The sequence below is a fragment of the Gracilinanus agilis genome, chromosome 3 (assembly GCF_016433145.1).
Source record: "Gracilinanus agilis isolate LMUSP501 chromosome 3, AgileGrace, whole genome shotgun sequence".
NCBI classification, from domain to species: Eukaryota; Metazoa; Chordata; class Mammalia; order Didelphimorphia; family Didelphidae; genus Gracilinanus; species Gracilinanus agilis.
Window position 1 is genome coordinate 168,762,752 of NC_058132.1, and position 13,390 is coordinate 168,776,141.

Consider the following 13,390-nt stretch of genomic DNA (forward strand, 5'->3'; position numbering starts at 1 on the left):
TGCAGGATGAACACCGTCCTCTCTATATATAGTCTGCAAATCAGAGTGGGATGAAGAGATGATATAATGCATTAGTCCAGTGATCCTGGGCTTGTGGCTCTAAGACCACGTGCTTCTCCTGCAGCGTCCCTGAGTCAAGCTAATCCTCCTGCTGAGTGATCTGAGTACTAATCAGAAGGGCAGACTCCTCGCTGAGCCGACCCAGCAGGCTCACAGGCCGGTGCCCACAAGCGGGGCCGGAATGAATGGAAAAGTGGCCAAGGAGAAGGAAGAAGAGACAAAGACTGGCAACTCCACAGACCGCGCTGGTAGGCTCTCAGGTTTCAGTGCCACCTTAGCAATATGGTGGAGCTGCAAGAATCAAAAATAACCAGAGCAACGAAAATACAAATGCGAGGCCATAAAGAGGTTGTAGAATATTAGCAGAGAAATGTTATCGATGAGACACGGTAGAAAAATGATCGTTAAGGATACCTCTGACCAGGGGAGGGGATGGATGGGTCAGTCATGTAGAAAGAGAAACAATATACATTGGTTAGGAGCAGGGAGAGACTTTAGAGATCAACTAGTTCAAACCCCTCTCTCATGGCCCACCACTATTCCCACCATCACCAGAATAAAATAACTTTTGTGGGCAGTTGGTGGCTCAGTGGATTGAGAGCCAGACCCAGAGACAGGAGGTCCTGGGTTCAAATGTGGCTTCAGACACTTCCTAGCTGTGTGACCCTGGGCAAGTCCCTTAACCCCAATTGCCTAGCCCTTACACCCTTCTGCCTTGAAATCAATATGCAGTATTGATTCTAAGACAGAAGATAAGGGTTTCTTTTTTGTTTTGTTTTTTTGTTTGTTTGTTTTTCAAAAGGTAAGGGTTTTTAAAGAAAAAAGAAAATGCTATTTCCTATGGGATATTGTCAGTGTAGTAGAAAAGATAGAGCAAGCCAGGAAGAAGACCTGCATTTTGATCCTGCCAAGAAATTTACTAGGTGTTGACTGCATAAATCAGTGAACCACTCTAAGCCTCAGTTTTGTCATCTATATAATGGAGATAACAATAGTACCTACCTTAGGGAGTTGTTATGAGCATTGAACAAGACAATCAATGTAAAAATATTTTTAAACTTCAAAATTATTTGAGTGTTATTATAATTATTATTATTAGATCCCTCTACCCTAATACCTGCAGCAGCTCCCATCTCATAAAGCGCATTTTCGTAGCTCCCTAATGAGTCTATCATGCAGTACTTAATATTATAATTATTTGTGTTGGTTTCACCTCCTTATTAAACTGTAAGTTCCAGCTAGAGTCAAGGAAAATTCTGTATTCCAAACACACACACACATATGTGTGTGTATTTTTTAAAATAAATTGTTATTGAATTGAATAACAAGTAAATGCTGACATAACATGGACAGTAGAATTTCCAGGCATTAAAAATACAAGGAGAGGGGCAGCTAGGTGGCTCACTGAATGGAGAGACAGGCCCAGAGATGGGAGGTCCTGGGTTCAAATCTATTCTCAGGCACTTCCTAGCTGTATAACCATGGGTATGTCACCAAATACCCATTGCCTAGCCCTTAGTGCTCTTCTGCCTTGGAACTGATACTGGGTATCGATTCTAAGGTGGAAGGTAAGGGTTTTAAAAGCATATGCATTTATTAAAAAGTAACATTAATTATTATATGCAATATACAATTATTAATAACAAATAATATTAAAAAACAGCTAGGTGGCACAGTGGATAGAGTACCAGGCTTGAAGTCTCAAGACTCATCTTCCTGAGTTCAAATCTCAGATATTTATTTGTTGTGTGACTTTGGGCAAGACACATAACTTTTTGCCTCAGTTTCCTCATCTGTAAAATGAACTGGAGAAAGAACTGGAAAACCATTCCAGTATCTTTGACAAAAAAAATTAGGGTCATAAAGTCACATACACACACACACACAAACAAACAAAACAAAAACAACAACAACAATATTAAAGAGTTTCTTGACGCAGCTTATAGCACAAGACAGATTGGACTAATTAGAATCCCACACCTGCAGCTAGATTGGGGAAGTAGAATCTAGAAGGGCTAAGATACACAGCAAGTTGCTAAACCACATCTCCTATATCTTCACTAGGAACCTAGAGACTAAGCTACTATCCTACCAACTAAAATTGGGCCAGAAGGCACAAATGAGCAAAAAGGCTTTAGTCAATGAAGAGAGGATAAGGACAAAGATAGATTTGACCCACATATACCTACATATGTGAAGATTTCTTATATATGTATTCAGAGATGAAACCAGGATCAATTGTGAAGATTATTACTTAAGCCACCTTTATTTTTATGTAATTGGGAATAAGCCATATCCTTCCTTGCAAAAACAATTTTTTTTTCAGAAGAATTGAGTTGTGTTTTCAGAGAGCATAGGAAAAGCCTATGATTTCTCCCACAGTAAGAACTGGGTGGCAAGAAACCTAAACAAAGAGTTAGTTGCCACAAAAAACACAGAGCCAAAATTCGGTGCTTGTTGGTGGAAGAACAATCAGGGTATGGAAGTTTCATGGCTAGCTACTACAGTAGGCACAATGTATCACACACTCAATTGATCTCATAAAAATAAATCAAATATGAGCTAAATATCAATAACAGGAAGTCTCTTTCAAACCTGAGAAAAGGTAGAAGTCATGACTCTTAGAACTTCAATAATTGTCAATAAAAATTAAGCACCAACTCTGTGCCACACCCTGTGCCAAGCACAAAAATAAAGGCAAAAGAAAGCACCTGCTCTCAAGAGGCTTACTTCATAATTAGATAAATTAAATAAATCCCACTCTTTCCTCCTCTGAAGATCCAAATGTAATTCTTTATCTTACTCAATTTTGTTCCTATCTGTTGTCACTCAACACAAGTTCAAATCCACTGAATACCAGAAGTGATGAACCAGGGCTCCCCAATTCCATTTCTCTTTGAATAATCGGATCACTGGTTCATTCTACTGAGTTATCACCCTTCTGCTCAGTCATTTGTAGTCCTCTGGGACCCAGTTTGTGAGTTGAAAGGTCCATCATCCTTGCTACATTATCTTCCCAGTGTTTCTTCATGCGATAAACTGTCTCCAGTACATCTGCCACCCTTGACCTCCTATGGCACCCTTCATTTATCATGTGACCATGCCAGAAAATTCCACAGATCATTATTTCCATTGCCTTGCAGGATTCTGCTCTTTATTGTTCATTATGGAACAGCATTCCAATGCATAGATCAACACGTCTCTTTCAGCACTTTAGAGGGGAATATTGCCCCAAGCCTCCTGGGTGTACCTTCATCAGTTCTTGGGGCCATGAATTTATTTATAGGCACTGATAATCATTCTAGTGGGGAGTATAACAACAACTAAACTGTGACTGAGCCCTACTCTGATGCCTCATCGTAACCCTGGAGGATGACTCTGGGTTCTCAAAAACTGGCAAGAACTAAAATAACATATAAAATCCCCAGCTTGACATATAAAGACCATCAAAAATGGCTCCCATCTACTTTTCAGTCTAATTTCATATTGCTCCCTTTCCTGCACTCTCCATTTCAGTTCAAATAGGCTTCCAAACTCATTTTCCTGTCTCCATCATATTCCTGTCTCCATTCCTTTGCATGGTCTGTCCCAGCATCCGAAATGTATTCCTTTCTCACCTCTGCTTTCTTGAACTCCCTGGATTCCTTTAAATGACTCAGGAAGTACTTCCTGCGTAGTACCTTTCATGATTCTTCAAGTGAAGTGCTCTTTCCCTCTTGAAATGTCTTTGTGTTAGTATGTGAACAAAAATAGCTGGCATTATTATGGTGCCTACAACGTGCCAGGGACTATGTTAAGCACTTACAAATATTAACACATTTTTTAAGATGCTTGAACTGTTGAGAGGATGAATTCTCACAGAAGTTTCCCTTTTCCACTACTAGTCTATGAGAGCCGACAGACCACTTAGATTCCTAGTAACTTTTTTTTCTCTTCTGCCTCTTTTTTGAAGAATTCCTGAGAGGAAGTAGGTAAAGGGAAGGGAACACCCAACCTATTACCACCATGAGTGAGCCATTAATAAATATTTGGCAAAAGCACATGGTGAGGGTTGGGCGTATGCAAAAAGTTCCTAAAATTCATTTGCCCTTCTGCTTCTTTAGAAGGAAGAATAGGGGTTTGTTCCTAGGCTGAATGATCCCAGAATTTAGCTTTTTATAGCCAAAGGGAAAAAAAGGTTTCTTATGAAGTTCCAGCATTAATATCAGGAGCAGGAGTTCAGGAATCCAGTCATTTATTCAGAAAAGGGGAATTTCCTGAATAGTATACCTGTTAGAAAGAAAAGAATTGTGCATAAGACTGCAGGTGCTGGTCAAAGCAATGGCAAAGGACCAAAAGCTATCTTTTGGAGAAGCAAGGAAACTGAGCCATGACATTATGCTGTTAGAGTAAATTATTTTAAAAATGTAAGTCTGATGAAAGCAGGGGTGAAAGGAAATCTAACAGTTCCAAGGGTGGTTCCCTTCTGTGTGTAATTTAAATTCTTTTTTTCTTGTCCTTACTTCTGTTTTAGAATCAATATGTAATATAGCTAAGAAGAGTCTGAGGGCAGATTTGAACCCATGCTACCTAGCTGCCATGTGCAATTTAAATTCTATGATGATGCTAGAAGTACGGGAGAACTAGGTAGGATCCTGTAGGGAACTGGGACCCATTAGAAAGAAAGGAGGGCTTCTTGTTGCTTATACATTCTTGTGAGACTCTTTTAAACATTTTCTCCATTTATTTATGGGTTATTATGAGATACTTTGTATTTTATATATTGTATATGGGATGAAATCAAGGCTGTCCTAGACCTGATGAAGGCATTTATTATGTGGAATGTTTGTATAGGACCTGCCAGCTTCTATTATGCCCATTTCTGAAGATTTATTAAAAAAAGTAGACTTCCCAGAGGGTTTTTTTTCATTTTTTTATTCTCAAATTAATACTAAATAAAATGCACATTTCCACATTTAAAATAGAATTGTACTTAGAATATGTTTTCCTTTTATATATATAAATTCAAAGTATGTAACTTTCAAAGCTATTCTGCTTTTGTTTTCCTTCTGAGCTTCCATTCATTCCCTTCTATACATTTAAAAATGCTTCTATGTCCCCCAAAGATGCTCCTTTTTTAATTTATTTTTTCCCTTTGATAACCCAATCAGTAACCCCCAAATCTTTCTTCCAAATCTCTCACACTTAAAACTATCCCAAAAAGGGGAAGCAATACTTGTAACAAATATGCATACTCAAAGAAAAATTTCCACTTTGGCCAAGTCCCAAAATGTATGTCATGTTTTTACCTTGTCTATACACATATTACAATGCACACACACACCAATTAGAATGTGAGCTCCTTGAAGAAAGGGTTTTTTTCCATTTTTAATTGTTGTATCTCTAGCAGAGTGCCTGACACATAGTAGGAGCTTAATAATTATTTTTAACTTAATTTTCTTTTCATCATGAACTTGACATTCATAAACAAACAAATATTTCATTATTCAAAGGATAAGAAAGTCATATATGAAATTATTATAGGGTTTGTTCATTAAGAAGTCTGTGTATATATATATATATATATACATACACACATATATTATACATACTATCTATATAATTTAGGTAGTAACAAAACTGTTCCAATTGTGTCCACTTCTGTACTTTCTTGCCTTATTTATGCATTTTAAAATGTTTTCTTGTTGCTCTTCTTTGCATATCTATCACGATCCCCTAATTTACTACCACTCTCCCAGTTAAAACTCGTTCTTATAAGAAATATATAATCCAGTGAAACAAGTCAGCACATCGGTCAAGTCTAAAAATGCACATGTCATTCTGTATTTCTCCTCTGTTAATTCTTCATCAAGAGTTAGTACTAATAAATGTTTGTCGAACTGAAATTCTGATCAGGCTAAAGAGGCTTTGAAAAGTATGGGCCGACTCTAAATCTGTTATCGGAGGACCAGTCTATATTCCGTGAAACTCATCAGTAGCAGCTCAGTCACCTGGTTATCAATACTTTCCGCCACAGAAGCTCATGAAGATAGTACAATAAAGCCTGCAGAGGAAGTTGCCTGATAGAGAGTCCCCACATTGATGAAATCACAGATCCATTTTTGTAGTCCAGCCACAAAAATGGACTAAAGCAACCATCAAGCCAGGTGCCCTGAAGTTCACAACTGCACCAGGAAAGAAACTAGAAGGACAAAAGTAGAAAGGAGAATAAACTTACTCTGGGAAGCATCCTAAAAACCAACCCATACAAGTTGCCTCCAAAGGACTCTAACCACTAGCAGTGCTGAGAGGCGCTAAGTTACCCAATGGCTTTGTACATCCTGTACAATTTTATGGTGTGGAGCACATCTATGTCCTGTATAAAATCATCAGTTCCCGGCCTCCGCTGTTCTGGCTCCTGTTAGTCTTCGGCAGATGACACAATTTAGCAGGAAGCATCCCAGTGGTTGCAGAGGGTGAGGCAGTGAAAGCTGAAAGGCGGACCCTCCCCCCAGCTGACTTCACTTACACACAGATTATGTTTAAACACTCATCATTATGCTACCCTGGATAGGATTTCCAGATGTGCTCGTTTGGTACAACTGCCCAGAGTTTTCACAGAATGAGCTGATGTTTTCCCCCCTTGTTGATTAATGATCTATTCACCCGTGGAATAACTCTAGACCACGATAGGGGCTATCATGTCTGGGGCAACGTGAAGCTAATCCCTGGGTTTTAAGAACATGTGAAGCCTGTATTCTGGCAAATACAAACCTCCCATCCATCAAATGAGGAGAGACTTGTGTCCTGTAATAATTGTAAGTGACTTCGTTTGTTTGGAATGCAAGGTTAGAGTGACTAGAAATCTGGATCAGAACCTGGGTTTTTTGTTTTGGTTTTTTTTTTTTCCATCCTCAGCTCAGTCACTGAATCACTTAGATTACAAAGCACAGTTTCTTCATCTTCTTGGCTTCTCTTTTTCCACTAGTGAAACTGGAGTCGTAACCATAATACCTGTGTTTAATTATAGCATATGTAAAGGCTAGGGATCACACTTCATTCGAGGTGCTAAAAGCACTTTACAAAATAGAGTTTGGTTGTTGTATCAAGCTTCCTGTCTTCTCAAAAATGGTCCTGAAATACAAAACTTATTTTAAGAGACATAGAGAATGGTGCATTATGAATAAATGATCAAAGCATATGCATCTTCTGATGTCCTTTTGGCCTCCACATAAAAACTAGCAAATAGACTATTAACCACAGAACATGAAGTCATCTTTTAAAAATTGAAATATGTTTCCCACTCTTGCTAACAGGTTGAGCTCCAAAAATTGAGTTCAATTCAGTTGAGCAAACATTTACTGGGCACCTGCAATGCACAAGATACTGTGCTAAACATAGGTGGATTCTAATATGAAACGAGATACCGAAATGACTCTCAAGGATCATTTAGGAGTGGGGGATAAGACATATAAACAAAAAACTAGAATATAGCTTACAAAACTATAGGATATGTGTAATGGGGAGCTTGGAGCCTGCTCAGACCGCCTAACAAAGAGGGTCCCTGCCTCTTTGCCTTATTCTGTCACATGAATAAGACTGCTTCCATATCCAGAGAAAGAACTGTGGGAACAGAAATGCAGAAGAAAAACATATGATCGATCACGTAGTTCAATGGGGATATGATTAGTGTTTTGATGTTAAAGGATCACTGTATTGCAGATATGAATAACATGGAAATAGGTTTTGAACAACGATACGTGTATAACCCAGTGGAACTGCTTGTCGGCTTTGGGAGGGGGAAAGAGAAAGCAGGGGGGATCATGAATCATGTAAGCATGGAAAAATATTCAAAATAAATTTTAAAAAAATAAGACTGCTCCCATCCAAAGAAGTCTCCTTTGGCTGGCTGCTGCAGCTAGAACTCCTAGAGCCTGGGAGAACTTTGCCCCTCTTTAATGTGCTATTTTTTTCCTGCTACATTCAAAGGGTGAAGATTGGGCAGTTAGGTGGGGCAGTAGATGGAATGCTGAGACTAGAGTCAGGAAGAACTGAGTTTAAATCGGACTTCAGACACTTACTTTGTTACCCTGGACAAGTCTCTTAACCCCATTTGCCTCAATTTCCTCATCTGTAAATGGACTGGAGAAGGAAATGGCAAACCACTCCAGTATCTTTGACAAGAAAAACGCAAATGGGGTCACAAAGAGTTGGACACAACTGAAAATGACTCAGCGACCACAAAAGAAGGTGAAGAATATACACAGTTCACCCAAAGAACAACCACCAAAAAAACCGTAACCAGGATGAGGAGGGATACTTTCCATTTCTTTTTAGTTAGGCTCTGAAAAATAGGTCTGGGGTGTTTGTTTCTGTCCAGTTCCTTTTGTTTGTGGCCAATTTGAGGTGCTGGCAACATTTCTGACCAGGAAAAAGAGTTGGAAGCCATGGAGATGTGGGAGCCAGGATTCTAGGCAGGATGCTGAAGCCAGCCAGATGAGAAGCCAGGATGCCTGAGATTCAAGCCCAAGGAGGGATCTTTGGCCTTGAAACTTGGTACTGTGCTCTATAGAAACTCAGCTAAGCCATGAACCCAATTCCTTTTTTCTCTCCAGAGACTGAGGTAATATAGAGACTACACTGGCTCCATGAGCTCATAAGCTGGAGGAGTACATTTGTCTATTTGCGATTATACCTTTGAAGTAAATTTGTTGTTATTGTTCAGTCATGCCTAACTTCATGACCCCATTTGGGGTTTTCTTAGATATACTGGATATACTGGTTAGCCATTTCCTTCTCCAGCTCATTTTACAGATAAGGAAACTGAGGCAAGCAGGGTGAATTTACTTATCCAGAGTCACAGAGATATTAAGTGTCTGTGGCCAGATTTAAACTCGGGAAGATGAGTCTTCCTTAATCTTTTGAGATAAATATTCCTTTATAAAAAGCTAATCCAACTGTTAATGGCTAAATATAATGGACCCACGGCCCCCGCCCACACTTGAGGGAGCCAGAGGTAGAGTCTAGATACCTTCCTCACCTCCCAGTCTCCCTTAATGGTACCAGAGAACTCGGGAGGAAGAGTAAAGTGTAGCATATCTGGCTTCTGGGCAGTGGTAGCCAAGTTAGACAACATTATATAACTTCTACCTTCTTGTCTTTATATCCCTACTATGCAGGACAGTTCACCATATATACAGTTGAGGAGTAGAGACTGGACTTGAGATTTCATGGATATTGGCAACTTCCACATGAAGAAATTCCCTTTACAAATGCAAGTTGACACCTTCTCTATATTTTATAGTTTTAGAGGGTTGCTGGAATACCAAGAGGATAATGACTTATCAAGGATCACACAGCCAACACATAACAGAGCCAGATCCTGCTGGCTCTGAAGCCAGCTTTTTGTTTTTTATATCATTTTTCTATGCCACTTTTATGCCACTATACCCCCTTTCTATGAACATAACAGTTGCTTAATAAATGTTCTATTTATTAAAGAAAAATTTGATTATTGGTAATTAAAAGTTTATTTGCCTACAGGAACAATGCTTTGAGTCTATTTTGTACAGAAAAACCTACAGTTAAAGTCAAAAGAGTCTTGTTTTCAAATCCCTCCTTCGCCACTTACTTAGCTTAGCAAAGTGCCTGGCACATAATAGATGCTTAATGTTGATTTGATTGAATTGATCTAACCAACTATGTGATCATAGATAGTTGATGTCCCTGTGACTCAGCTTCCTAATCTGTAAAACCCAATGGATAAAGAATTTTATTACATGCTTACTTATGTGTCAGATACTATACAAATGGCTCAGTATACAAATACAAGCAACATGATTGTCTCTGCCCTCAAGGATCTTACATTCTACTTAGGGAAGACAGTACATAAAGAAAACTCAAAAGGGGAACAAGGGAATAGGAACATCGTCATAGTTTCAAAATGGCAGCCAAGAAGTGAGATTGAGGCTCGGTCCTAGACAAGATTAGGTTAAAGCTCATTTGTCAGAGATAAGAGTAGACCCAGTGATAAAAGGCAAAGATGGAGAGGAAATGAATATTGTATCCCCAAAAAATATAGAGGTAAGAGGAAAGACCCTGCCTGTATCAAAATATTTTAGCATATTTTTTGTAGTGGCAAAGAATTGGAAACTGAGGGGTTGTCCATCACTTGGGGAATGGATGAAAAAGAATAAGTTGTGGTATAGGTTGTAATGGAATACTATTGTGCCATAAGAAATGACAAGCAAGATGAGATCAGAAAAAACTAAAAAGACTTATATAAATTGATACAAAGTAAAAGTAAGCAGAACCAGGAGAACAATATATATGGTAACAAAAATATTATACAATGATCAACTGTGAAGGACTAAATTATTATCAGCAAAGCAAGTTCCCAAGATAACCACAAAGGACCCATGATGAAAAATGCTATCCACAGCCAAAGAAGTAATGTTGGAGTCTGATTAAAAATTGAAGCATACCATCTTCTACTTTATTTCCTTCATGGGTTTTGTATTGTATGTGTGATAAGTGTCTTCTATTATGACATGAGCAATATGGAATTATGTATTGCATGAAAGTCCTAGTATAACCTATGTAACACTATTTACTGCCTTGAGGAGAGGGAGAACAGAGTCAAGGAGAAAATCTAAACACTAAAATGTTAGAAAACAATTATCAAAAATTATTTCTACATGTAACTGAAGAAATTAATTAATTTTATAAAGAAAGAGTGAGAATGAGGAGGTAACATGGTTTTGAGTTGATGATGGATAGTGAAGTAGAAAGTTAATAATACCCAAAGTATCAATTTCCTCAGGTTCAAATGAAATATTATATATGAGTCACTTTGGAGACCTTAAATAAAGTGTTATATAAATATCAGATGTCATTATTAATATTATTATTTTAACTTAGAACATACTTGTAGACTAGTAATGTGCTAATAGGCTGAGAAAGAATTTTTAAAAGATGTAGGCTCCCTTTTTTCCCTAGAGACATCAAGGAGACCAAGATCATGAAGAAAGCAAGCATAGGTCATCATTAAAAAGTACTACACCCACCTAGGCAATGACTTCCAAATCAAAAAGCTCAAAGTATGAGGAGATACCCATTATCCCCAACAAGAAGCTCTCCAATAAGATTGCAGGATATATCACTCATATGATGAAGGAGATACAAAAAAAAAGGCCTGTGAGAGGTATTTCCATCAAATTGCAGGGTAAAAGGAGAGAAAGAAGGGATAACTGTGTCCCTGAGGGCTCTGCTTTAAACCAGGACCCTGATACCAAAGAATTGTTGAAACTTCTGGACTTTAGCAGTTTGTTTAACTTGCAAGTCACCCAGCCCATCATTGGGATGAACTTCAAAGTGCCAAGAGGGGCTATTTAATATTTACTTTTACCTCCTTTCTAATAAACTTGGGAACCTCCCAGAAGGAAAAAAAAAAGGTCATAGAAGGCCCTGGGACTCAGCTCTGCTGATAGACCTTAGTGAGCAGCATGTATAGTAAGACAGGACTAACATCCTATCCTCTCCCCTACTCCTCTCCCATCCATATAGCGAAGCTACTAGTATTTCAGCTAAAAAAGAAAATGGAATGAAGTGAAAATCATAGAGGGTTAAAGGCTGGCAAATATTACCATCCATGCAATCATTCACAAAAGATATCTTTATCAATGGCCTACTTTGTACAGAATACTATGACAGGGATTGTGGAAAGAACAACCCTGATCCTGCCTTCCTGATACTTAAGGTTTAGTAGGAACATAGATAAACATAATGACTGCAATAACAATAATAATTATTTCTACAGTACTTTAAAGGTCATAAATATTCTATAATCATGCAATAATTATACAGTAACTATAATCTGGAATAGAAAAAGAGAATAAGAGAAACCAAGTATGAGGGAAACTCAGAGGTAGTAAAATTCATTTACATCTTATAGGAAAGGGGATGACACAAGTGGATGAGGAGAAAAATCCAAGATAGGTAGAGAAAAAAAAAGGTAGTTTCCATGATAATATAATAATAAAATTAAAGCTTTCTCCACCTGCCCATTTATTTTAATGTCAACTTTGAGATTGTTTTTCAGTCATTTTCATTCCTGTCAGACTCTTCATGACTCCCTTTGGGTTTGTGTGGGAAGCCAATAAGAGAATAGATAAAAATCTGAGACTCCACTTTTGACCCCTTTTGTAATCCTTGTGATTTCTTGTTGAAAAGTATTGTGGCCTTATTGTAAAGCTTTAAGTTCCTAGCTAACCAGAAGTTAAATGGTTAACACTCTCCCCCTTTGGCCAGGAATACAGCTGCCTGGTATAGCCAAGACAAAACCTTAGCAGGGGCAATTCAACCCTGAGAAAAATAATACCTGACTTGGCTTTCTGATAAGACCCCGGTCAAAATTCAGCCTTGACCTTGGTCTGTTCTGAAGCCAATGAGACCTTTTGTGTTTTGATATGACATAATTTATAACTTCTGCGCATCTGCAAAGTTTCGGGAGGGGGGTTCTTTTGGTGTGAAATGAGCCTTGAATAATATATATATATATATAATAAACTCCATGATCCTGGAGACAGAGCTGGAAGCATGAGCTACAAGACAACTCCAGTGTCCCTTTATTTCCTTATCAACTAAACTGTCCTTATCATATTATCAGAGGTGATAAAGAGATCTGGAGAGGTTTGGTTTGATTTTTTTGGCAAAGGTATTATAGAATTTTGCCATTTCCTTCTCCAGCTCATTTTATAGATGAGGAAACTAAGGCAGACAGGTTAAGTGATTTGTCCAGGGTCACACAACTAGTCTAAATTTGAACTCAGGAAGTGCGGGAGTAAAGCACTCCCACAGGTCCAGGAAAATCTTGGTGGCAGGGCAAGTGTTGGTGAGACGACTGAGATGAATGAGAGTAATCAGGGTTTCAGCCAGAGCCAGGCATCATAAAGATTGCTCTGATCAGTTTTTGAGTTGTGTTTATTTTATATGCTTTGAGATCACACATAAAGTTGGCATGGAAATCCATTCTCACCACACATCTTTTCTTAGAGACAATGTGTTAGGTGTGTTTGACGTATCACTTGGGCTACAGCAGTGAGAAAGTACAGGCTTTTTTATGGGAGACAATTTCTCCATATTGCATTCATTTTTCTTTTATGTGTACTGTATTGAATCAGGGAGGGGGAAAACTTGGAGACTATTCTGGCACCTGTGTATAGGAGTGAGAGGCCTAAGTTAAGGTTTTAAAATCTTTAACATTAACTCACTATTTGCTGGTTTGTTGTGAAGTGACTTCTAGGGAAATTTCTGTATTATAACATATAAAGGTGGAGTTTTCCTAGGAGTT

At 38.3% G+C, this 13,390-nt stretch overlaps 1 pseudogene; it reads left to right on the forward strand.

Annotated features, from left to right (window-relative positions):
• Positions 1 to 241: 241 nt before the first annotated feature.
• On the forward strand, positions 242 to 11,433 carry LOC123241321 (annotated as a pseudogene).
• The last annotated feature ends 1,957 nt before the right edge of the window (positions 11,434 to 13,390 follow it).